The 24,788-nt window shown below is 43.0% G+C and overlaps 1 protein-coding gene and 2 long non-coding RNA genes across 3 annotated transcripts in view; 2 read left to right on the top strand and 1 right to left on the bottom strand.

The window, feature by feature from the left end:
* Positions 1–7,487, bottom strand: part of LOC111094049 — a 55,015-nt gene extending 47,528 nt beyond the window's left edge. Inside the window, exons 1-2 of the long non-coding RNA XR_005384329.1 lie at positions 7,348–7,487; positions 3,613–3,752 (exon numbers count right to left, since the gene is read on the bottom strand). This is a non-coding gene — a long non-coding RNA (uncharacterized LOC111094049). The remainder of the gene's footprint in view (positions 1–3,612; positions 3,753–7,347) is intronic.
* Positions 2,812–4,196, top strand: LOC119867652. The gene is made up of 3 exons (XR_005384330.1): positions 2,812–3,033; positions 3,616–3,691; positions 4,061–4,196. It is a non-coding gene; the product is annotated as an uncharacterized LOC119867652 (long non-coding RNA).
* Positions 6,540–24,788, top strand: part of NEDD9 (neural precursor cell expressed, developmentally down-regulated 9) — a 185,987-nt gene continuing 167,738 nt past the window's right edge. The window contains exon 1 of the mRNA XM_038584173.1: positions 6,540–6,740. The gene's annotated coding sequence lies outside the window, so the exon portion shown is untranslated. The remainder of the gene's footprint in view (positions 6,741–24,788) is intronic.

The raw sequence follows: 24,788 nt of genomic DNA, 5'->3' as shown, positions 1-24,788 counted from the left end.
GAAGACATGAACCATTAGGGACCAGTGACGGGAAGGTGAAGGGCACTCTAGGTGTGGACAAGCAGGAGAGAATCCAAGAGAATAGCATGGATCTTGATTTCCCACCAAGTCATTTCAACTTTATTTCATAGGCAACAGGGAGCTGGTGGAAGCTTTGAAATTTGCCTTTGAGAATATCTAGTACTGGGCAGATGTTTACTCAACTACTATCTCCTGAGGACCCAGCCTGTGCCCAACAGTGTGCTAGAACAGGGTTGTCACAGTTAGGAATTGTGACTCTCTAAGCAATGAAAGTCGAAACTAAGATGGTGCCAGTGAGTGTGTACAGAAATAATTGGTCAACAAAACTTGATATTAAAAAACAAACAAACAAACAAGAGTTTGGTGACAGGTTAAACCGAAGAAGCAAGGAAAAGAGGAAATTTGCAATGTTTGGAGGCAGAGAGACTGCTAGAGCCTGAATGTTTATGTCCTCCTCCTCCCTGAATTCATATGTTGGAGCCTAATCCCTGACAGGACTGTATTAGGAGATGAAGCCTTTGGTAGATAATTAGGTCATGAAGATGGAGTCTTCATAATAGGATCAGTGAGTGACTTCATGAGAGGAGACACAGAAGAGATTGTCTCTTCCCCATGTGAGGGTGGCCATCTACAAATAATTGGAAGGCTCTAGCTAGAAACAGACCATGCTGGCACCCTGATCTCAGACTTCCAGCCTCCAGAACTGTGAGAAATAACTATCTCTTGTTTAACTGCCCAGTCCCCATGGTATTTTGTGAAAGCAACCAGCACTGACTAAGACAGAGACTAAGTGTTTGATGATGATGCTACTGGAGAGTACAGGGGCTGAAGGCTGGCCCCACACCCAAATGGGAGCCCATTCAGAGAGAGCAGAAGAGTGGCAATGTATGCAGCCCAATGGTGAGACATGGTGGGGGGGGGCGCAGTAAGTGGAGGAGGTGCAGTGAGCCATGAAGTGAGCCAGGGCTGAATGGGGTCCCCCAAAGAAAGAATGAAGAAGACTGGGCAGGAAGAGGTGATCAGTCATTTTAAATGCCAACAGTGGGAAAGACTTTGTATTGGCTTCATCACATAGGATCCCTGGAAGACATCAATAATGACAACCTCCATGGAGGGCTGGGGTGGGATCCAGGTGTCTGAATGGAAGAAATGCAATGGGGAAGGAAGGGATGGAAGGTGTGAACATAAAGGCACGGGATGTAAACTCCTCTATCAGGAAAGTTGAGCCTGAAGGGAAGAAGAGGGGAGGAAAGGCAAGAAGGTAGATAGAACTGAGGATCTGAGGTTTTGGGCTTCTGTGAACATGTGGACGCAAGGCTTTTGCTTATATAATAGGAAGTTGTGGTGAAAATAGAGAAAGAATAAATTGGAGTTCTCTTTTAAATTTTATTGTATTAGTGGAAAATAATTGTCCAAGGTCTAGAAGGAAAATAAAACAGTGCTGAGGTTTCAAGTACTGGGAATCAGTAGAAAGTATTTCTCAGTCTTTGAGGTAGTCATCTCTCCCTATGTGGTTATGCACGGAGGCTGCTCTGACAAGTGAGAAGATAGAAAATATTCAAGGAAGAGGAAAGATAACGAGCCAGCTAGTATAGAGAGAAAATTGGCTAGAAATGATTACAAATAGTGCATGGCAGTCCCTGCCAAGGCCTGGGCTTGTGGTCAGGAGCCACACACCTACCTAGGGAGAGGCGTGATTTGACTTGAGTTTTGGCTATGGGATCATGTAGGCAGAGGGGGAAGTCCAGAAATTCACCTTAACAAATGACTACTGGACCTATGGTATTTGATCTGGGAGTCTCCACTCAGAGACCAACCAGCTGGGCATAAATCCTCGTTTTTCTATATTTAGAACTCAAATGAGCAAAAGTCTGACCCACAGAGGAGTCCAATTGCTTCAACCATCCACGGCAGCCACGTTGTTTTATTTTTTATATTCTCATGAATAAGATGTTGTTTTCAAATTGCTATTTGCATGTGAAACCAGAATAGCAGTTTATACAGTTCCCTCAGAAACCGAGTGCAATAGAATGGTTTCAGTCTCGTGTTCTGTATGTGTGCACAAGCACGCTCAAGGGCGGGGTGGCACGTGTGCCCAACTGCAAACTGACAGTGCTTATATATATTCACATAAATACTCAAAAAATGTCCCAGAAGAATACATCCCAGACAGATAGCAGGGATTCACTGCGGGCAAAGCAGGGAGGGAATTGAAATTAAAGCTGATGGTCAAAAGGCACCTTAGTTTTACTTGCAATATTAGTTTTTTACCATATAAATTTATTACTTTTAGATTTAAAACATGAATTTAAAAAATTATGAAAAAGGGGCACTTGGTTGGCTGAGTCAGTTAAGCATCTGCCTTCAGCTCAGGTCATGATCCTGGAGTTCCAGGATCAAGTCCCACATAGGGCTCCCTGCTCAGTGAGAGTCTGCTTCTCCCTCTACCCTCATCCCGCTTGTTCTCTCTCTCTCTCTGTGTGTGTGTCTCTCGAATAAATAAAATATTTTTTAATTATGAAAAAATCAATACTAACAAGATTTTCCCAATTATTTTGGGGGGAAGCCAAAATTAGCTACCACCCAGAAGAGGGATAGGTAGTCAGGACACAAGTTATGGAGAAGTAAGTGCTTGCTGTTTGACAGATGTCTAAATGCAACGAATGCTTCCAATAAATTGGAACCTTTTAAATTTGCCATCAGTGACCTCTTAAAAATAATTTAGTCTTTCTTCCCTTTGTCCCTCCAGGTGTCCACATTTCTTCAGACAGCTGTTCTGTGAACTAGAAGAATGGTTTCATCTTTGCAAATGTCACTTTCCTCCTAAGGATAAACATAAAAGAAGGTAGTTCTGACTCGTATTATTAGTCAGGCGGCAATGCTAGAAGCTATAATTCAAAGGGTTGGAGAATTTGCAGAAAATGAGGAACAGGAGGATATGAGAGCCAAGGTCTGCAGAGACCATGCAGTCGCTAGAACTCACATCAGCCCTTACCCTCCACGTGGCACCAGGTGAGGGCTGGGCACAGAGCTGCTAGAGGGTGGGTGGGGAAAAGAATGGAAAGAAAACTGCACAGATAGTCTGTGGGAGATGCACGAGAAGATTCCCAAGCTGCAGAAGGGCCTCAATGGGGCTTGTTGGGGGAGAATCTGCAAGGAGACAAATCAGCCTTTCTCAACTTCTGCCAGCGAGGCTGGGTGACTCTGGAGCATGAAAGTAGACTGAGCTTCCACTCATGGCTGGAAATGCACAAATAGCAGAAGAATAGGAACGAGGAAATCAACATTAATGCATTGCCAAAATAGCTGGTCGTGAGGTCCTGGGACTGGGGTCTGGGGACTTGGCTGATAAACTGGGAGAATGGATGAGGGGAAAGACAAAGATGTCCTGTGATAAGGGCAAAAGAGGGTTGTTAAGTGGCAAGAGAGCAGAAAAGGAAGATGGGTAGAGTTTGTTTTCCTAGGCCTACTAGTCAGCAGTCTCTCTTAAGGGAGGAGCTGATTGTCATTCATTTTTTATTTATCATAGCACTTGCTCAATTAATGCTTTTAGTATTTGAGTGAACCAATTCATGGGAATGGTTTTCTCACCAGATTATCTTGAAGACAAGCCCTGTGTCTTGGGACTAGTATACCGAACATGCCTGGGAAAGCTCACGGAAGTGTGCAGGTAGGCAACAGCTGCTGAATGGACAAATGAACTGGATCTTTCTGAGCTCTGATTTCTTCATCTAAAAATGAAAACCACAAGATTGACTCCCATTCCTGAGAAGGGATGAGGCACACATTATAATACCAGACAAGTTTGCTCTTAAAATTTGCCAAACCAACTCTTGGGCATATTCATTTAAATTCCTCAGTGGGTAGCTGATTCCCTATGGCTAATACTGTATTCGGCCATGGAGGGAAATGAGTCACACAAATGGAATCATAAATACACAAACACACACACACACACACACAAAACTTGGCCATAGATTTTTTTTTTTACTTTTTATCTTCTCTAATACTCCTCCCTTCTGCCTTCCTCACCCCTTAGACTCCACTCCATACAACAGTCTCTCCTTGGACCAAACACCCATGACAAATTCAAAACAGTTGCCTGGGATTTGGCTACTGCTTAACAGGTAGTTATAAACCATTCTGTGGTGCTAACCGAGCCGGCATGAAGAAGCTAATTAAAGTAGTCAAGAAGATTGTTTAAATAAAAATGAAAATGTAAACACGGTCTTCATTGGATAGAGTGATTAGAAATTACAGTTGTTTGTTTGTTGTCAGAACTCTCTGGGCTTTGTCAAAATCCTGACACATGATATAACCTGTCACTAATCAAGAAAGAAGAAAATAAACCAAAAAAAAAAAAAAAAAAGAAGAAGGAAAAAATTCTAAGTAGGAAAACAGACATAGGAATCTTCATCTTTCCAAGTGGGAAAAAAACATCTCATTTGTTTTTCTAGAACAAGTGTGATCTGTGTTTGGACAAAGTGTGAGCTCCTCAGTTTGCCTTGACAGACATGCTCTCTCTCTCTCTCTCTCTCTCTCTCCATTCTGAAGCCCTCAGGCGTGAGATATGCAGGCAGCTCCAAGTGGGAAAGGAGGCCATGAGGATGTAGACAAAAGAACAGAATTAAGGATAATCAAGGTGAGAAATTCAAATGTTTTATGTATAAAAAGTCAAGCTCCACCTTCTTGTATATCTAGGGTGTACCTGACTTATGGAGACAACTCGACAGCATTAACCTTTGAGGTATTATGTATAACTGTAAGTTATTTTTTCTGAAATTGATACATTTAAATTCAGACTGCTTAAATATCTAATGGAGAAAATATCACAGGTTATGGAAGAATGGGAAATGCATGGAGGGACATGTTGGAAAAAAAATATGTACAGTCTATGCTTCTGCTCCACTCGATTTAGTATGGATACGCTGCACTATAAAATAAAAACTTGAGAATAGGATAATTCTACCTCTAATCTGGAAACAGTTCCTGATATGCAGCATGTACACAAGAGTAGTTTTTTTTTTTTTTTAAGAAAAAGAGAGAAAGATAAACAGATGATATTTTTACCATGAATATTGCTAATTACACCTATGGATACAACATGTGTATGAAGATTGCCATAGATATTCTTCTTATTGATTTATTTATAAATCCTAATTACACAAGGCTTTGAGCTGAGGGTTTGTTTCTTTGTTTAAATGTGGCATCTTGGGGATCCCTGGGTGACTCAGTGGTTTAGTGTCTGCCTTCAGCCCAGGGCGTGATCCCGGGGTCCTGGGATCAAGTCCCACATCAGGCTCCCTGCATGGAGCCTGCTTCTCCCTCTGCCTGTGTCTCTGCCTCTCTCTCTCTCTCTCTCTCTCTCTCGTGAATAAATAAATAAAATCTTTAAAAATAAATAAATAAATGTGGCATCTGCTTATGGGCAAGTATTTCCTTAATATGATTCAGACCAGCTCGACATTTAAAATAAATGACATGGATCTGAATTTCAGAGAGGATTACAGAAAATTCAAACAAAACAAAATGACAATAACAAAACAGAAGTTGCCGGTATGCAATATACAGCAGGAACAGAGGGCGAGGATGAAGGGAGGGCCGAGGACAGTGCTTTACTTGTCTTGATACTAGAGCAAACAGGAGCATCCCATGCCACTTTTGTTCAAACCGTCTCCCTCTCTCCTCCATCCTCTCTGTCCCCCAGTCATTTCTAGGCATCAGCAAGGGATAAGGAGGGGGAAGAGAAGGCAAAAAAAGCAAAGAACTGAGCTCATAATAATAACATTTGCCACTAATGATAATAGCAAACACTCATATACTTGTGGCAGCCACTCCTTGAGTGCTTTACATGTAACGCCTCACTTAATTCCCACAACAATCCTATGACTACTCCCATTTTACAGATGAGGAAGCTGAGTCACAGAAAGATCAAAAGCATTTAAAGGCAAGCACCAGGTGGTTAGCTTCAGACCATACCACTTGGGTGCTACTCCAAAGCACACAGCAAGAAGACAAAAGGTCTGAGACTAAGTAGCTGGCAAATTCCCTTCCAAATGCACAGTCTCCAGTTCTATACCACCCTGGAAATGGGAATTCTCCATGTGGGTACCCAAAGGCTAGCAGGTACCACATAGACTCAATAAATACTGGTTAAATGAAAAGATGTTTCATGTCAATCTATAGTGGAACTCTTTAGAATACATTAAGTCCATAAAAACCACAAAAACCTGAATTTGGTGGACTTACAATAGCCCAATGTCTGCTTCCATGCAGCCTAGGAAGGAGCTTATGGCACTCCCCTGAATTTCATCGTGATAATAAAGATCACCTCTTGTTAAAGTAGCAAGCAGTCCAGATCAGAGCTAGACTTCTCACCTGTCCCTAAACTACAGATCACCCTCAGTGTATCAGAAAAAAAAAAAAAAAAAAAAACCAACTGTGGCACAGAGAGGAAATGAACCGAGACAACATCACTTGCAGCAACCGGAAGGAAAAACACACGTAGGGACGCCACTCACATTCTACGTGTGTGGTTGCCCAGTAGGGAAATGCTTGCAGCTGCCTTTAGAAGCAAGTCTGGTGGCTGCAGCAAGAGAGAAGCAGGATCATGAGGCGGGACTGAGCCGTCACCTCCCGCCTGCCTGGCCAGAGAGAGAGAGAGAGGGCCAGAACATCAGGGAAGACCAGATGAGCCAGCACCAGTGGGCCTGCCCCGGGTGAGTCCCCAGACACTCACTGTGGCCTGGGGGGGTGGGGAGACTCACTCACACTCGGACTTCCTGAGTTGGTGTCAGACATCTGTTAGTGCTCCCCACTGCCGACACCCCTTGACTGGAGCCAAGAGGGACTCAATGGCCCCAAGCAGGGAAGAGTGACTCCAGGTTTCTTTCCAGTTGACCTGCAGGCAGGGGCTTGCATGCAACCCCAAACCTACACGATTGATTCTAGCCTTGAAATCAACCTGGGTAGGTGCTTCCTGGTCTAGAAGCTGGGCGGCTCCTCCCCTCTTGCTGCCCTCCTCAGAGAGCTTACCTAGGATTACCTTATGCTTTGGCTTCTCTGACACCATTTCAGGGCTTCCAGGTGTGGGCTGTCACTTAAACCTTATGGTGGATGTGAGTCATTTCTAATGCCATTTCAGCCCCTCTGGGAATGACCCCTGAGGAGCAGGAAACCATGATTGAGAACTGGAGTCGTGTCCAGCTCTGCAGAGACCCCATCATTAGCATCATGTCTAAGGGCTTGGGGACAAATTGCACTGTGTTCTACTTGTCCACACCCGGCCCCCCCAACAGCTTTGTCCTTCCTTCTCTCAATACTTACTAAGTCACGCGTAACTCATTCATTCATTCGATTGCCTTTCTTCCACAAAGGGTTTGAGGCAGCCTTTTTATCTTGCTGAAATTCTTTCAGAATGAAGGAAACGTACAATGTAAAAGGGCTAAAGCCATTTCTAAAAGGGTTACATGTTGTTCAAACTGTGTGGACATGGGTGAGCTGTTTATATTTTTCCCTGTGCCAGTGGTGAGAGCTGGGAGTGGGTTCTCTGGTCTTCTCTCCCCCCCGAAGCTGGTTCCCACCCAGGAGTGAGTTCAAAGAGCAGTTGCCCATGACAGAGCTCTGGGAACCAGCCAGATGGTTTTCAACCTTGTTTCTGTTTCCTTCCATGCTTGGGAGGAAATTCCGCCCAATTTTCAAGGACATTCCTGTTTTAAGAATAGGGCAAAGGGGAGCCGAGGAGAGAGAAGGATGTGAAATCAGCCTTGAGGTGGAGTTCCATTTCTCATTCATTAGTTAATTCACGTATTTAACACCTATCTCGTGAGTATTCACTGTGTGGCAGCTGCGTTTAAGTCCAAACTTAACATTAGATGGAGCAAAATTGATGTTGTCCCGCTTCCAAAAAGCTTACGGTCCAGGGGAGAAGCAGACGTTAATTACTAATTACACAAATGTGATAATGATCAGAACATATTGTGGGGGAAGCTGATCTCATCTGAAAGGCAGGGAGGTTTCCAGAAGGAGGGGGGAGACTAGAACTGAAAAAGGCGTAGGAGTGCACAAGGCTACGCTCCAGGTAGAGGGAACAGTGGAGACCACTTCCTGAGGTAGGAGACCACAGAATCACCTGGCAAAACCAAGGCCAGTGCAGCAGGAGGGAAGTGGGGAGTGGCTCAAAATGAGCCCAGAGGCCCAGCAGAGAAGGTGCTGCTTACTCTAAAAGCCATGGAGAAGGTAGAGGTGTTGTGGTCAGATTGATCTGCATTCTTAAGAAATCCCTTTTGATAGGTTTGGAGAATGGATGGGAGGGGGCTACACCTATGGGCAGGGAGACCAATGAGAAGGTGGATGGAGTCAGCCAAGCAAGAGTATCTATGTGAGTATGGCTAAGAGAGATGGCAGCGGAGAGAGGACTGCACAAAGTTAAAAGTCATTTAGAAAGGAAAATCGACAGTGCTTGGTGGTAGACAGAAAAGGGGAGTTGGGAGGGAAAGTATCCAAGACAACCCCCAGTTCCTGGTTTGCACATCCAAGTGGATGCTGATGCTCCTTGGCGATCACAGAGACTGGCGAAGCTGGTCGGGACCAGGCCAGGGTTGGTTCAGTTCTAGAATCGATCCAGTGGTAGATGTCAGCCAGCCGGTTGACACTGACCAATATTTAGAGCTCTGAGCAGAGGTCTGGGGATCCTAGGCGTGGGGTTGGTAAGTGTAGCCGTGGGTACGGGTGACCTGCAGGAAAGTGTTGAGTGAGAAAGCAGGAGAGTGGCTTAGAATTGAACCTCAAGGAAGAAGCACCTGGGGGGCTCAGTCACTTAAGCGTCTGGCTCTTGATTTAGGCTCAGATCATAATCTCAGGTTCATGGGATCAAGTCCTGTGTAGGGCGTGCTCAGCATGGAGTCTGCCTAGGATTCTCTCTTCCTCTCCCATCCCCCTCCCCACTGCTTGTGCTCTCTCTCTCTCTCTCTTAAATAAATACAATCTAACAAAAAAAAGAAGAAAGAAAAAGAAAGAAAGAAAGAAAGAAAGAAAGAAGAAAAAAGAATTGAATCTCAAGAAATTCTAACTTTTTTTTAAAAAGAGCCTATCTTTATTCATTCATGAGAGACACAGAGAGAGAGGCCGAGACATAGGCAGAGAGAGAAGCAGGCTCCCTGTGGGGAGCCCGATGTGGGACTCAATCCCAGGACCCCGGGATCATGACCTGAGTCAAAGGCAGATACTCCTTTGAGCCACTGAGCCACCCAGGTGTCCCAAATTCTAACATTTAAATAGAGGAGAAGGGTCCCTCCAAAAAGAGTAGGATGGTTCCTCGAAAAGTTAAATACAAAATTATCACACATGGCCCGGCAAGTCTACTCCTACTTATACATCCAGAAGAACTGAAAACAAAGATTCAAATAAATACATGTACCCACACTTTCATAGCAGCACTATTCACAATAGTCCAGGAGGGGAAACAGCTTGTGTGCCCGTCAGCGGATGAACGGAGAGGCAAATCGTGGTATATCCATGCAACCGAGTATGACTCGGCCACACACAGAAAAAAGTACTTATGCCTGCTGCTCCAGCATGGATAAGTCTCAAAAACACCATGCTGCAATGAAAGAAGCCAGGCACAAAAAGCACACGATTCCATTTATAAGAAATATCCAGAATGGGCAAATCAATAGAGACAGATGTAGATTGGTGGCTGCTGGGGGCTGGGGGAGGGGAAGTGAGGAGCAAGGGCTTGATGTGTACAAGGCCACCTTGTAGGGTGATGAAGATGGTTTGGCTCTAGATAGAGGTGGCGGCTGCCTGGTACTGTGGATATAGGAATATTGCTGAATGGTCCTCTTTAAAATGTCTAATTGATGTTATGTGAATTTACTTCAATATTAAAAAAAAAAAAAGACTAGGAAGGTGTAACTAGAGGAGTGGAACACAGGCTGCATGACTTTGGGCAAATAAAGCAGCTCCCAGTGCCTCTTTCTCTGTGTGTAAATGAGAACTGGCTCACTTGGATGCTCTGGTAAGGATTAAACAGGACAGGGTTTTTAAATTTCTAGCAGAGGGAGGGTGTAGTAAGAGCAGTCAGTTTCCTACTTCTATTCCTCCAGCCTCATCAGGATTGGACTAACTTCTTTTTTTTTTTTTTTCATAGTTAAGAGGATGATTACTCCTATAATAGTCTTTCTTACAAACTGCTCACACCTTGGGGACATCCCTTTATTATTGTTTCCTTTTTTTAAAAAATGGTTTTTTCTTAGATTTTATTTATTTATTCATGAGAGACACAGAGAGAGAGGCAGAGACACAGGCAGAGGGAGAAGTAGGGAGCCTGATGTGGGACTCGATCCCAGGACCCCAGGATCACACCCTGGGCCAAAGGCAGATGCTCAACCACTGAGCCACCCAGGTGGGCGTCCCCCCTTTTTTTAAAAATTCTTTATTTAAATTCAATTTAGTTAACATATAGCGTATTGTTAGTGTCAGAGGCAGACTTCAGTGATTCCTCAGTTGCCTGTAACACCCAGTGCTCATTACCTCACGTACCTTCCTTCATGCCCATCACCCAGTTACCCCATCTCCCACCCCCGCACCCCCTCCAGCGACCCTCAGTTTATTTCCTAGAATCCAGCATCCCATGGTTTGCCAGGACTGGCCTAACGCCTGACAGCCTGAATCTTTATCTCAGGACCTGAGAACTCTCTCTAAGCCAGGTAGGGCCACTGTAATCGCTTAAAGGCAAATGAAAATGCCCAGAAACTGTCCAATGGGCCATAAATATCCCAGCATCCTCAGGCCCGAGCAGAGTGACTCCAAGACGTGTCTTTTACCTTTGCCCCAAAGCTGTTACGCGAGCTCACGCTCAGTTGCCCACAGTGGTAGCTGGCTGCATAATGCGCCCTTCCCTTCTCCTTACCCCTCCCCTACTCCCTACTCCCCGACAGGCTGTCCTGGCATCATTTGTTAAACCATATGCACTTGAATCTGAGTCAGGGTCCGCTTCTGGAGGAAACTGAAGCGGACACAACCTGCTACACAACGCCGTGGATACTCAGGTCATGTCATCCCATGTCCCCCATTTCATCCTAGACACCTGCGCTTCGCTCTCTCGCATACCCATTCAGGGGCCTCCCCATCCCCTTCTGAGATCCCACCTAGAGAAAGGACCCAGTACAACTACAGTGAGAGCCCCCCCCCTTTTTTTAAGCTTTTATTTTTGAGTATCTCAATGTCCAACGTGGGGCTCGAACTTAGAAGCCAGAGATTAAGAGTCGCAGGCTCCATGGACTGAGCCCAGCCGGGCGCCCCAGGGAGAGCACCTTTGGCCTTAACATGTCCTGTACAAAACTGTACCACATCTTCGCTACAAGCCCCCTCCATGTGCCTTCTGCTTATCTGTCTCCCTGTAACTCATTTGATCAAAATTTCCAGACCATAGGGCACCATCTGATAATCTTACATGGTTCACGACACACAGATGTGGCCTGAAATCACGCTGAGGCACTAGACTTTGTCACAGAAAACTTTTCCATTTTCACTCTTTTGAGCCTCTAACTGTGGTCTGATCCCAACGTTCTCTAACCCCGGACCATGTATCATTTTAGACAAAGAGCAAGTGGGCCTTGGGCTCTGAGCCGTCCGCAGGCAACGCTCGCCAGCCAAAACTTCACCACCTGGTTTTGTTTTCCTGCGTCTATTTTTCATGATTCCCTTCTACTAACCTTTAATATCTTTAAGTTAAAAAAAAAAAGGAGTGAGGGGCGCCTGGGTGGCTGAGTTGGTTAAGCATCTGCCTTCGGCTCAGGTCATGATAGGGGGTCCTGGGATCAAGTCCTGTATCAGGCTCCCTGTTCAGCAGGGAGTCTGCTTCTCCTTCTAACTTCTGCCTCCCCCCCGCCCACTCATGTTTTCTCTCTCTCTCTCTCTCAAATAAATAAAATCTTAAAAAAAAAAGTGAGTCGATTGAAAGGAAAAACCGTGTTAGTAACTGTACGAGGCAGCAGACCCCATAGGGCAGACCCTGGGGGGAGGATTGAGAGAGAAGACCAGCAGAGCTTCTCTGGAGCAGGAGCTCCTCATGGTAATAGCTGTGTCTCACTCCACCCAGCACCCACTTAGTGAGTGCTGCAGGGCTGGGAGTGACCCGGATGTCCCGGGCCGGGGGTGACCACACCACCCTTTGCTGCAGATTATTATTATTTTTTCTTTAGAGAGAGAGTGTATGCAAGTAGGAGCAGGAATGAGGGGCAGAGGGAGATGGAGAGAGAGAATCTTAAGTAGGCTCCACACCCAGCCAAGAGCCGGACAGGAGACAGGCGGGGTTCGACCTCACCACCCTGAGATCCTGACCTGAGTGGAAATCAAGTCTTTTCACTTAAACCACTGGGCCACTCAGGCGCCCCCTGCTGTAGATCTTTTTGATCATTCAAATAAAAACTTCACTGTGCCCACTTGGCTGGCAAATATCCAGGCTGGGATGGTAGATTTCGAGGCTCCCTTGCCTGTCTGGTAGGACGGCCCTGGGGAAGCACCCCATGGCTTCAGGTGTGACCTCGCCACGGTGGAGGGAGGTGTCAGTTGCATCAACGCTCATCTTCACATTCGCTTCTCATTAGAAGCTTTGGTTAATGGAGGTCTCTAACTCAATTAAATTTCTCCTTAATTTTCATGCTAGCTGTCATCCTTTCATTTCCCAAAGAAGATAAATGAGGATTGATAACCCAGGCAAATGTCACTTGAGAAACATGAATATTGTGAAACATTTCATACCACAAAGAAGCACATACGATGTAGGCACCTGTTCTCGGTAATAACAGAAATAAAACAGATGCATGTTTACCTACTGCTCACCTTACCAACCCTCGGATCCTGATTCATGCCCCTTACCAATGGTATCGGTTTCTACCTATGCCCCCCCCCCAACTACAGGGAACCATTGTCTTAAATTTTGTATTAATCACATCCCCTTACTTTTCTTGTTAGATTGGCCTTATGTGTTTATATGTATATGTACATCACATGTGTATGTGCAATTTGTGCATAAGTATATTTATATAAAAATTAATTTACGTACAATTATGTGTACTGTATATGCTTCTTATTTTTGCCTGTTTGGGAATTTTAAACAAAAATAATCATACCATACGTGTTCTTTGATAACTGGCTCTTTGGCTCTCAACATTGTTTCTCAGGGTTATCCATGTCAATGCAAATAGGTGTTGATGAGTTATTTTGACTGCAGAGCTTTTTGGCTGTACAGCATTCTTTTGTGTAAACATATGACAGTCTATCATTCCTACCCACTGACAGGGCTGGGTAATTGACAAAGATGAAGGCTCAGAGGGTAATTTCAGGAAGGCACAATGCTCCCCAAATGTCTCCCTGTCTCATGCACAAAACACCACCAGCAGAGGTGTGAAACTTTGCCTCCTGTTAGAAACAGGTTTTATCTGGAGGTAAGAGGCAAATGAACTAGAGAACTGAGAGCCAGAAGGAAAAAGACATCAAAGGAGGAAAGGGGCCTTCCGTGGAAGGAAGAAAGAGATAAAAATGACTCGCAGAGATAGAACATACTCCTGCACGAGAACCGTGCTTACTGTAGGCGTGACAAGGAAGGCTTTCCCTCTCAAAGTCCACTTCTCCTACCGCATAAACCCTTGATGGAAGGATCTACATGAATACGTACTCTATAAATGCATCCTCCCCCAGGTCAGCAAACAGGCTCTGTGACTGCTAATCTCTTGCTAGATCCAAAGAGAACCAAATTTCATACCACGCTCCCCTAGAGGCTTCCTGCTGATATATTTTTAGAATCATCTTTTCCCTAGCATATACGGGACCAATTAGCTACCACACAGTCATCAAATGGTACAGTGTCCATGAACCTTTTATAACCTTTTGGCTAGTTTCCATGACGGAAATCCCCCACCCTCAGCTTCACTCGTAAAGAGTGGAAATACTTAGAGGAAGTGATACTATTAATGGCTCAGCATCACCATGGGAAGTATTTTCCCCTAAAATCACAGTAGTAAGTTGGTACCTCCCATAGCACCATCACGACATGGCTTTACCAAGTACAATGTTCTCTGGGCACCTGTTTCTCTAGAGAGAAGCTGCACAGGTGTGTTGTATCACAAGAGAAATGAAACTTTGAGGAGATAATGCTCTCTGGCCCTCCGCCAGAGTGGAGAAGTTGAGGTCAAAAGCTATCTGAGGTTGTGTCACTGGTCTGGCTTTAGGGGCTGTGGGACGATGGTGGGTGAGAATGAGTCTTGGTAAATAAAATATATTGATTGACCCACTGAGAGAGTAAATGATTAAGGCGTCCTGAATCAGTCAAGGTTCTTCAGAGAAACAGAACCGATAGCATGTGACCATATATATATGCATATTAGAGAGAGAGTGATTCATTTTAAGAAATGGGCTTATGTGTCTATGGAAGCTGGCAAGTTCAAAATCTGCAGAGTAAGCTGGCAAGCTGGAGACCTGGGAAAGAGCTGATGTTGCAGCTGAGTGCAAAGTCAGCCTGCTGGTGGAATTCTTGCTCAGGGAAGATCAGTCTTTTTCTCTTAAGACTCAACTGATAAGATGAGGCTCACCCACATTATAGACTCTTTACTCAGCGGCAATTAATTTAAATGTTAATCTTACTGAACAAATAATTTCACGGCAACATCTAAAATATTTGATCAAATATCTGGGTCCCTTGGTCTAGCCACGTTGACATGTAAAATTAACAATCACGGATACCATATGTCACTTCAGAAAATAAGATAGTTATTTATTCAACATTTGTCAAGGGACCTCTGTGGGATGGCACTGTGCTAGGTGTTGAGGATTCAACAGCGAGGCTAAGCAGACAAAATCGCCATCTCTAAAGAATCTATATATAAGAGATGTCCAAGTAATTAAAAATACTTGTGGGTTTTATGTCCTCAAGAAGCATTGCAAATACAACTACAACACAAGCCCACCCAATCCAATTTTCCTTGATGATATGATATTGGGATATAATGAGGTTGCATCTTCACAGACTTTGTGGTTGACAAGGGGCCTCAGATGTAAGTAATGTAATGACCATAAACACATTTCAACAATTATACACAACATGCTATTCATTATACAGCTTCCAAAAGCACATATAATTCAGTTATAGATGACGATGAGAATTAACCAATTGTATACAGTTGTACTTAAGATAAAATGACCAAGATGTATTTTGTGCATAGTTGATGGATGTTTTTCATGACTTCTTTATTTTTACGGCGAGATGGGGGAAAAGAACCATGTAATCAAGGAGCTCTGGCTGGAGAAGTATTGATTTGGAAAGACTTAGGACTGTTTGGTGATGGTTGTTTCTTTGGTTGCTTTGAGTTATTTACTTTATTGGCCTCTGTTTTCATTGTGTTTTTGGTATTTTGTCTGAAGCAAGGGCAGGCATTAGAGATAAAGGCATCAATTAGTTAATACTATTTCGAACTGAGAAATAGTATTTTTTTTTTAAATGATAAGGTTAACTGTGCCAGCTTTCTAAGTGCTATATGTGGCCCTGGGCATTTGAGGGTCACATGCATAACTTACGCTCTAAGAGAGCATCAGTATTTTATTAGGATAGTCAAGTGCCACAAGCTAGGGGTAATAATCCAATCCAACTTAGTGGTAAGGGCTGGAAAGGGCACAACGATGTATACTACAGATTGGTGTATTGCAGAGAGTGGAATTTTACTAAAGAAAGCATCACCTGTAATCTCCACCATGGGCTCCTACTCTCAAAAAGCTTACATGTGAGTTGATGAGAAAACATACGTTTGCAAAACAAAAAGTCACATTTACAAAGCCTCCAAATGGCCTTCTTGATGCTCCCCTAAAAGACCAAGTATGCATCCGACTCAGGACCTATGCACTGGAAGCGCCTTCCAAGACTCACCTGTGATGCTCCTCCCTTCCCTCAGCTCTCAGGTCTCACGTCACCTTATCATGCTGTCCTCCCTTCCCACGTTATAGTAAGAGAGCCACCTCCCCGCCTCGAACATCCACTCCATTACCTGCACTTACTGCCACGGGGTGCAGTAAATACTTGTGCATTTGCTTTATTTTCTGTTTCCTGCCCTGGAACGCCAGCTCTGTTGGGGGCAGGAGTTAGTTTTGTTCGGTGGTGTATCTCTGGCACTTGGTAGGTGCATAATAAATACCTGTTGAGCCTATAAACAAGTGAGGGAGGGAGGGAATCGCCAAGTGAATGGTGGAGACAAGTATCCTACTGTCCAGGAGAAGGAGAGCTGTTTAAGTCTGGCAGCCTGCTCGGGAGGGCTGAGGCTCAGGTGGCCCATATGGAAGATCAGAAAGTGACAGAAAAGCATGAGGAGGAGATCTTGAAGGGAAGAACAGGTGCTCTGGGCAGAGGAGCAAGGTGGCTGTGCCCCAGTGCACTTCCAGGGACCCGTAAGCCTCTCTCTTTGGCTTGTGCGCAGGTTGTAGGAAGGGAGCCACCACTTTGGCGCATTGTCCCTGGGGAGAGGCCAAAAGCCCACCCTCTGGCACTGTACAAGTTGTGGGCAGAGACAGACTTTTCCTCAGAAAAGCAAATCTGGATCTGCTCCAGTATTTGAATAACAGCCTGACTGAAAAACAGAATTCAACTCAATATAGCCCACCAAAGAATATTTTTGGCCTGAGTGTTTTTCAGAGAAAATCTGGCCAGCTCCTTGCTTCAGCCATAGGGAAGCTTTAGGAATGCTCTCATGTAATACCTTACCCCATTGGCCCTCCCGGGTTCCTGCCAAGAAGGTTTAGCAGCAAAATGTGTCTACTTCACAGTTAAACAATATTGGTCTCATCCATGTTATATTTTCTCTCTGCTGGACAATTTATTTCTTAATAGCAGAGAAATGCTCCCTGACCCCACACTCTCTATATGACTCCAACGTAGCACATGCTTCTTTCTTTTGCGGTGATTCGAATGCAGTTGTGCATGAGGATAGCTTTTGTCATCACGTAGACCCACACGCATATCAATCACCAGTCGCCAAGTATTTATGGAGTCCCTGCCCCATGCTGGGCAATAATGGGGAAGAGCACCAACAGGCCCTGCCAACACGCGTGACCTTTATCAAGTGGGCTAAAAGTCAGACAAGGTTGGGGATGATTTCTTTCATGGTATGTTGATTTGTAGTTATGGTTATGGTAGTTACCTCAGTGTGACAAATAGGAAAAAAAAAACCAATCAAACAAATAGGAAAAAAAAATACTGTAAAAAAAAATACCGTATGACTTCTTGAGAGACACGGACAACTCGATTTTCTGTGCTCATGAGGAATCACAGGAATGCCTATAGTTGATAAATTAAATTATGTGTATTTTCTCTAAGTTAAACAGATCTTCATTGTTTTGCTTTTTAAGTTTAAAATCTTTCTCCATGTGTTTGGATTCCTAGCAATCCTTCATCCCTAGCTCTCCCTCTCAACTTGCAAGGGTCCCCGCGGGCCTAGCAGAGAGGGGAGAAGCAGCTTCCAGGAGATACACAGCAAGTTCCACGCAGCCCCTTGGTCATTGGGCTGCAACATTGGCAAACACCTTATCTCTCTCACCCAGTCCATGAAATGCAAGTGAGTTCCTGAAACACGAAGGCTTTGGCTTACCACCCCAGACCACACTGAAGGGGCCTTGTGAGAACCAAGACCCAGCCTCGCAAATCTCTGAGGGTTCAGACAGGGAGGCCAGACATTTCAGAACTCTACAGGATTTATTTGCAAGTGGTGCTGGGTGGAAGGTGCCAAAACAGCTAGTAGCTAAATTTAAGAAATTACCGTCATTAATCGGCCCGATGGGGTATCGTTCACTCTTAGAATCACATTGCCAAGAACTGAGCTCGGGAGTCTGGTCTCCAGGGAAGAGTTAAAGATCAGACCGGAACCATTACAAAAATTTCCACTGAAAAATAAGTTCCCTGTAAGAGAAGCTGACAGACTTGCTAATTGCAGCTTACTCTGAACCTAATGACAGTCTGCATGCAGCATTTGTGAAGAAAGCACAGAGCGTTTGAATGATGGGGAGCAGAGTGGGGGCGGGGTGGGGGGAGGACTCCAAGCAAAATCTGAGTCTAACAGGCATGACGAGTCCCTTAGAATAATGATCCATTTTAGACTGAACTGCATTGGGAAGTGCCTCAAATTTGCTTTCTCCATGATTCTTACCAACAGCAAAGATCGATAAAACACATTTATGCTGCTGTGATTTTCAGAAGTTCCACCATATAATAACCATACTATGCTGTCTAAATTTCATACATTTCCTTGATGTAGGATGATCATGATAGAAAGGAATGTTATTTTTATCCAGCCATTGGTAAGATTTTTGTTTTCCTTAATGCCCACAACTACATCACTGGCTACTTAAGAGACTCTGACCTAAATCTTAATTGATGCCCATCACCTTTGTAGACCACTGCATGTGATGTTCACCAGACCAACCCAGGAGGAAGGATTCAGCTGCTGCAATGGGGAAAGTTGATATTTTGACTGGTCATATAAGTGAGTTTATTGCAATGCCCATTCCATATGTAATTTAGCTTTATAAGGTTCTCTTCTTGAGGTAACCCTCCTTTCTGGATGTCTAGTACAGTGAAAAATAGATTTTTATTATTAATTTGATTATTCTTTTCAATATTGGTAATAGCAAACATTCTTGGAATAAAGTATTCACAGCCAACATTTACTGGCTTACAAGGGCTTTGACCCACATCATCTTATCCAATGCTCACGGGGGTCCTAGGAGCATTATTATATCCCCCACTCTACAGATAATGAAACTAAGGAGATCAAGGTAGAATAGATGAAGTAACTTATGTAAAACTGGGGAACTGAGCAAAAGACCTAGCAAGGACTTAACATGAGTCATTGGCTTAAAAGAGTCTGTCGATGACTAGGCAACTCCTCGCAGTAGATCCTGACATGTGAGGACATTGATTTTTCTTAGATAAAAATGGGTTTTATTGCAAGATAAGAGGTTTTTGTTTTAATTTCCACGTCTCCCAGATTGCTTTCATCATGCTGCCCACCAAAGGCCAAGATTTCCCATGAGAAAATCTACTGTATGGGTGAAGTAGCCCTTCAGCTTCTCTTCCTAAGTCCCATCTCCTTCTTTTGACACTCATTCTGACCAAGTCCTCTTTCCAACTGTCTGATAGCCATGGGCTCCTTCCAATTTGACTTTATCAAAATGTGCTCACAGGGAAGGATTTGATCTCATTGATTTAGATTTCGGCATTGCCAAGCCACTACTCACCTGCCATTTACGTTTTAAGTCATATTTCTCACTATGAAATAAGAAGTTTGTTTCTCTAGTAAAAGGCATTTTGGAGAGTAGATGGAGATGAGGTTTCTACATAAGGGGCATCTTCCTTTACTGTTTAGATTCTACTCTTTAGATGTGCTGCACTTTAGGCAACTCAGCTCTAAGTAAGACATCTTGATCTACTAATTAAGGCAATACAGCAACTTGCCGTACATTTGCTATGACATATAGCAAACAGACATTTGGCAGGAAGAGCTGTTTTTCTTTGAAATCAGTGTAAGAGGGACGCCTGGGTGGTTCAGTGGTTGAATGTCTGCCTTCAGCTCAGGGTGTGATCCCAGGGTCCAGGGATCGAGTCTTGCATCAGGCTCCCCCATACGGAGCATGTCTCTGCCTCTCTCTGTGTGTCTCTCATGAATAAATAAATAAAATCTTTTTAAAAAGAAAGGAAATCAGTGTAAGAATAAGTCTGTGAAATGCTAGGGTCATCTAGTTTCCTCAATGGAAAAAAAATGGATATTTCTACATTAACTAGAAGATTTGAAAGGTAGGAAGGGGGTGAGGGTGATTGAGAAATAAGTATTCTATTGCAAAACTGGTGTAGCCACTCTGGAAAACAGTATGGAGTTTCCTTAAAAAGGTAAAAATAGAACTACCCTACAACCCAGAAATTACACTACTACATATTTATCCAAAGAATACCAACATAGTGATACAAAGGGGCACATGCACCCCAATATTTATAGCAGCACTGTTCACAATAGCCAAAATATGGAAAGAGCTCAGATGCCCATAGATGGATGGATAAAGAAGATGTGTAAAAAACATATATAAAACATATATAATATATATTTCATTATGTATATATATAATGAAACATTACTTATCCATCAAAAATAATGAAATCTTGCCATGTGCAATAACTTGGATGGAACTAGAGCATATTACGCTAAGCGAAATAAGTCAGTCAGAGAAAGACAAATACCATATGATCTCACTCATATGTGGAATTTAAGGAACAAAACAGATGAACATAGGGGAAGCAAAGGAGAAATAAGACAAAATCAGAGAGAGAGACAAACCATAAGAGATTCTTACCTATAGGAAGCAAACTGAGGATTGCTGAGGGAAAGGTGGGTGGGGAAATAGGGTAACTGGGTGATGGGCATTAAGGAGAGCACCTGATGGAATGAGCTGTGGATGTTATATGCAACTGAGGAATCACTAAAGTCTACCTCTGAAGCTAATAATACACTATATATTAATTAAATTGAATTTTTAAAAAATGGTTTCTACAAAAAGAAAAAGTATTCCGTTGCAAGACAACGTGTTCCCATCTGGGGGGTGGGTGGTAGAAAATAGGGTTGCCATAATGAAAGGGACTCAACCAAAACTGCCCAGCCCCTCTCCTGCTTCTGCCTCAGTTCTCCTAAACACCCAGCCAGTTCTGCTGATTTCATCACCATCAGCACAGTGACCAGCCCCTCCAAGCTGGGCCCAAGGAGACAGAAAAGGCAAGGAAAGAGGAGAGGAAGCATAGAAGCTCTATTCGGCTTAAAAAGAAAAGGTCTTGTGATAGATATTGTTGTTTTAAAAAATAGCTATTGAGTTGTATACCATTCCCCTCCATTTCCCTCCTCATGCATGTTTCAGTTTTTTGGAGACATTCTACTTATCTATCATTGGCCTATGGGAGATTCATGGGAGATTTCCTGATAAGTAGGTGGAAGGGATAGAGGACTGGTGCATAATAGTATAATAGAGTTTCTCTGAGCACTTGGTGTGTTCCGAGCATACATACCTCCTTTGCCTCACAATCACATAATGAGGGAGGTATTATAAGTTTAGAGACTTCACAGAGGGGAAAACAAGGGCTCTGGAGCTAGCCTGACTGGGTTCAAGTCCTGGTGGTGCTGCACATCTGCTGTGCAACCTTAAGACAGTTACTTAACCTCTCCATGAAGCCACCCCCTCAACTTTAAAACTGAGACGATAATAATGTCACACACCTGTATCATGGGTCCTCAAGCCCACCCTCAGTTTGATGACTCACTAGGGGGACTCAGAAGACTCAGCATATAGTCATACCCACAGCTATGATCTATCACACCCAATGGAATCAAATCAAAATACAAAGATAAGAGCACAGGGAGTAAAGTTCAGACGAAACCAGGCACAAGGTACCAAGAATCCTCTGCCAGTGGAGTCACACAGGATATGCTTAATTCCTCCAAGGAGTTACGACAGGTGTGAAATGGTGTGTCTACCAGAGAAGCTCATCAGAGACTCATGGCTAGAGTTTTGATCAAGGGCTAGTCACTGAGGCACCCTCTGTCTGCCCCATACCAAAATTTCAAACCCCCAGAATGGGAGCAGGTGTTAGCATAAACCACATGGCTTGTACAGTTAGATACAGTGAGTAACCATTATCAGGGAATGGTGGAAACTCTGGGAAATCCAAGTTCCCAGATGCCAGCCAAGTGCCAAATTTGCAAGCAGGGCTTTCTAAGGATGGCAGCCTCAGCCCTGCTGTGTTAACTCATTTCTGCACATCAGCTCATTGGATTATTGTGAATTTAGATGAAGTAATAGTGTCTTACACTTGAGAAGCCCTAAGGATTTTTTTTTAGCAATTATTAGTCAATGGGAAAATTTGCTAAGGTTTACAATTACTACAAACCCGAGATTATCCTACTCAAAACCTGAATTCACATCTGCCTGACTAAAAAAAAAAAATCCACTCCATTTTAGTATAATCAAAATAGTATCCTTCAAACCCTAGCTAGGAATGGAGAAAAGTGAACACCTTCCTTCTCAGGCTCACAGAAGATGGAGCCTTGAAGTGTAGCCAACTGTTCTGAAAACACAACTTTGCTAAACTACAGACAAATATCACACTATGATGCAGGATCCTCCTTGGCTAAACATATTCCCAGAGTCTAGTACTCTAATGTCCCAAATGAGCAAAGTTTGGACTTATCCCAGTCTTTCCTTTCTACTCAATTAGGCATGCTTTGTTGACGTCCCTCATTTTTTTTTTAGGATATGGATCCACAACACTCTAAATTCTCTTTTATGAGATCTAGGTGGTGAATCTTCACGTGATCATTGAAAATATCCAATTGTACATCATTTTTAGGCTTAAAGAACTAACAAAGACATTTCTCCTGCTTATCCCCTCCCAGTGCTACCCCATTAATCACCACTTCGCATCACAGAATTCCCTCTACCTCATCTTTCATCAGGTTTTTGTGTCTTTGGCTCTGTTCGTGGGATGACTATCCCACTTCTGGTTGTGAATACAGTGTAGACAACTGGGGCACATATTAATTCAGCTGAACCAGAGAAGTCTCTTCATTGAGATGTAGTCCTTCTATTGAAAGGGATCATTTAGTCAAAAAAAAAAAAAAAAGGATTTGGACATTGGGCAGAGCTTGCAGAACCCTTTGAATCCTTTGAATCTTGCCTCAGTAGTTAGATCCTATGAGAAAAACTTTGTAAGGAAAAAATTTCAAGTTAAAAAAAGCACATCAATGGAGATTGCCATATCATCATAGAGTATGATGAAACAAAGAATCTTGGCTCAATAGTTTATTTCAACAGTAGCATAGTTAGTTGTTACGCATCTGTCTCTTCCAATAAATGAAGCTTTTGTAAACTTCTGAGTCATTTCTGTCCCCTAGAAAGCTTTGCATAGAATTTACATATTATGAATGGTCAATAAAAATCTGTTCCTTTCACATTCAACTCTTAATGTATTGCCATTTAATAAAAGAGATTCACCTTTGACTCGGTGGTTTACAACATATCCCAAGTGTGTAGGTGTGTATTTCCTGGATGACTATAGTCAACCCAGTGCCAAATTTTGACACCTACACAATCTCTTCCTCCAGTGAGAAATGCAAGCAAGAAAAAGAACGTAAAGTGAAAGAATAATGTGACTGGGGTTGTTCAATATCATAATTTGAGGAATAAATCATGGGATCTAGAAAAAATAAGAACAGAAGTTCATAGAATATGAGGGTCAAAGCATTCATTGTAGCTCTGGTTGCTAGTAGCTGGGCCCAGGGATGCTACTGTAGGACTTAACATATGCAGAGGAGAAGTGAAATGTAGAACACGCAAAACAGGACAAGAGATGACATGGAAGACGGTCAGCATAACATCATGTATTAAGACTTTGTTTTTCTTCCTTTACAATCTCCCAGCAGTTACTCGAATATCTGTGCCTTCACCATTGCCCAGACTAAATTCTCCTTTCTACCCGTGTACCAGACTTCGCTCACATACTCTTTCCTTCTTGATATTCCTTCTCTTGATTTCCTTCTCTTGATTGTTCCAGTCCCCAGTGTTTTCTCTCTCCTCCAAATGTATAGTTTCCCTTATTAATGTTAAATATTGCTTTTTAGGATATTTAGACTATATACACACATACATGTATATGTGCATATATAATTAGATCATATATAATTATCAATGGAGATGATATATATTTATACATAACATTTTTGTACACATATAAAACTTGTAGGTTTCTTTTTTTAACAGCAACAAAAGATTCTTTAAAGAAATCTCTTCATATAATTGACATTATGAATCTTTGATTATAACATTTAAATTATCACATATGAAACAAAGCACTTCATTCTTACACTATTAATTGTTTAAGATTATTTAAATCCACATGAAGGGTTTTCTTTTCTTTTTTAATTTTTTTTTTAGATCTGGAATTTTTTTTTAATTAAGGTACAGTTAACACACAATGTTCCTCTAAGTTTCCTCACCAAAACTGATGGGGTTCTTTTGTTCTCTCTTTTATTTATTTATTTATTTTTTTTTTGAGATTAGGTTGTACTCTTTATTGTCAAAAATAAAAACTTTTAAAAAGACAACTCCTGTTAATAAATATCCCTTCCTTTCTGTACCAGATATCTGGTTTGCTCCTGGCTTCTCCCACCAACTAATTAACTACTTTAGGCCACAGAGTCAAGGCCAGACCTTCAGTAAGGGCCTCGCTCCCCAACTCCCAAACTTAAATCATCAGGCCACTGGGAGTAAAGTTCGTAACTGATGAGTAGAGAATGAAATACAGGGTTTATCTGGGGTGGGGGGCAGCCAGAGTCTAACGCTATTCTTTAAAGGTAAAAAGAGGGAGCCATCTAGGGTTTGGTCAGACTTTAACCAGGGTCCCCTTTACTCTGATTCCTACCCCAACAGTACTGCTATCTAAGCACAAAAGTTTCCGTTAGCAAAACCCTAAACTAAGCTTGCTAAAAGAGGTTCTTCTTATTTCCAGATCAAGCAGCTTAATTCTGGATATTATTGCCTCCACTTCTTTCCTGGATAAGTCTTGAGTACTCCAAAAGTAAATGGCAGTAAGAAAAAGTGCCTTATGCGCGTACATACAGAAAAACGCTTGCACATGGGTAGGATTTGGAGTGAGAAACTGTGCCGTGTACCCTCTCTGTTCCTGCCACACT

This window comes from Canis lupus, chromosome 35 (genome assembly GCF_011100685.1).
Source record: "Canis lupus familiaris isolate Mischka breed German Shepherd chromosome 35, alternate assembly UU_Cfam_GSD_1.0, whole genome shotgun sequence".
In the NCBI taxonomy this organism is placed as follows: domain Eukaryota; kingdom Metazoa; phylum Chordata; class Mammalia; order Carnivora; family Canidae; genus Canis; species Canis lupus.
This window is presented reverse-complemented; position numbering and strand designations above follow the sequence as displayed.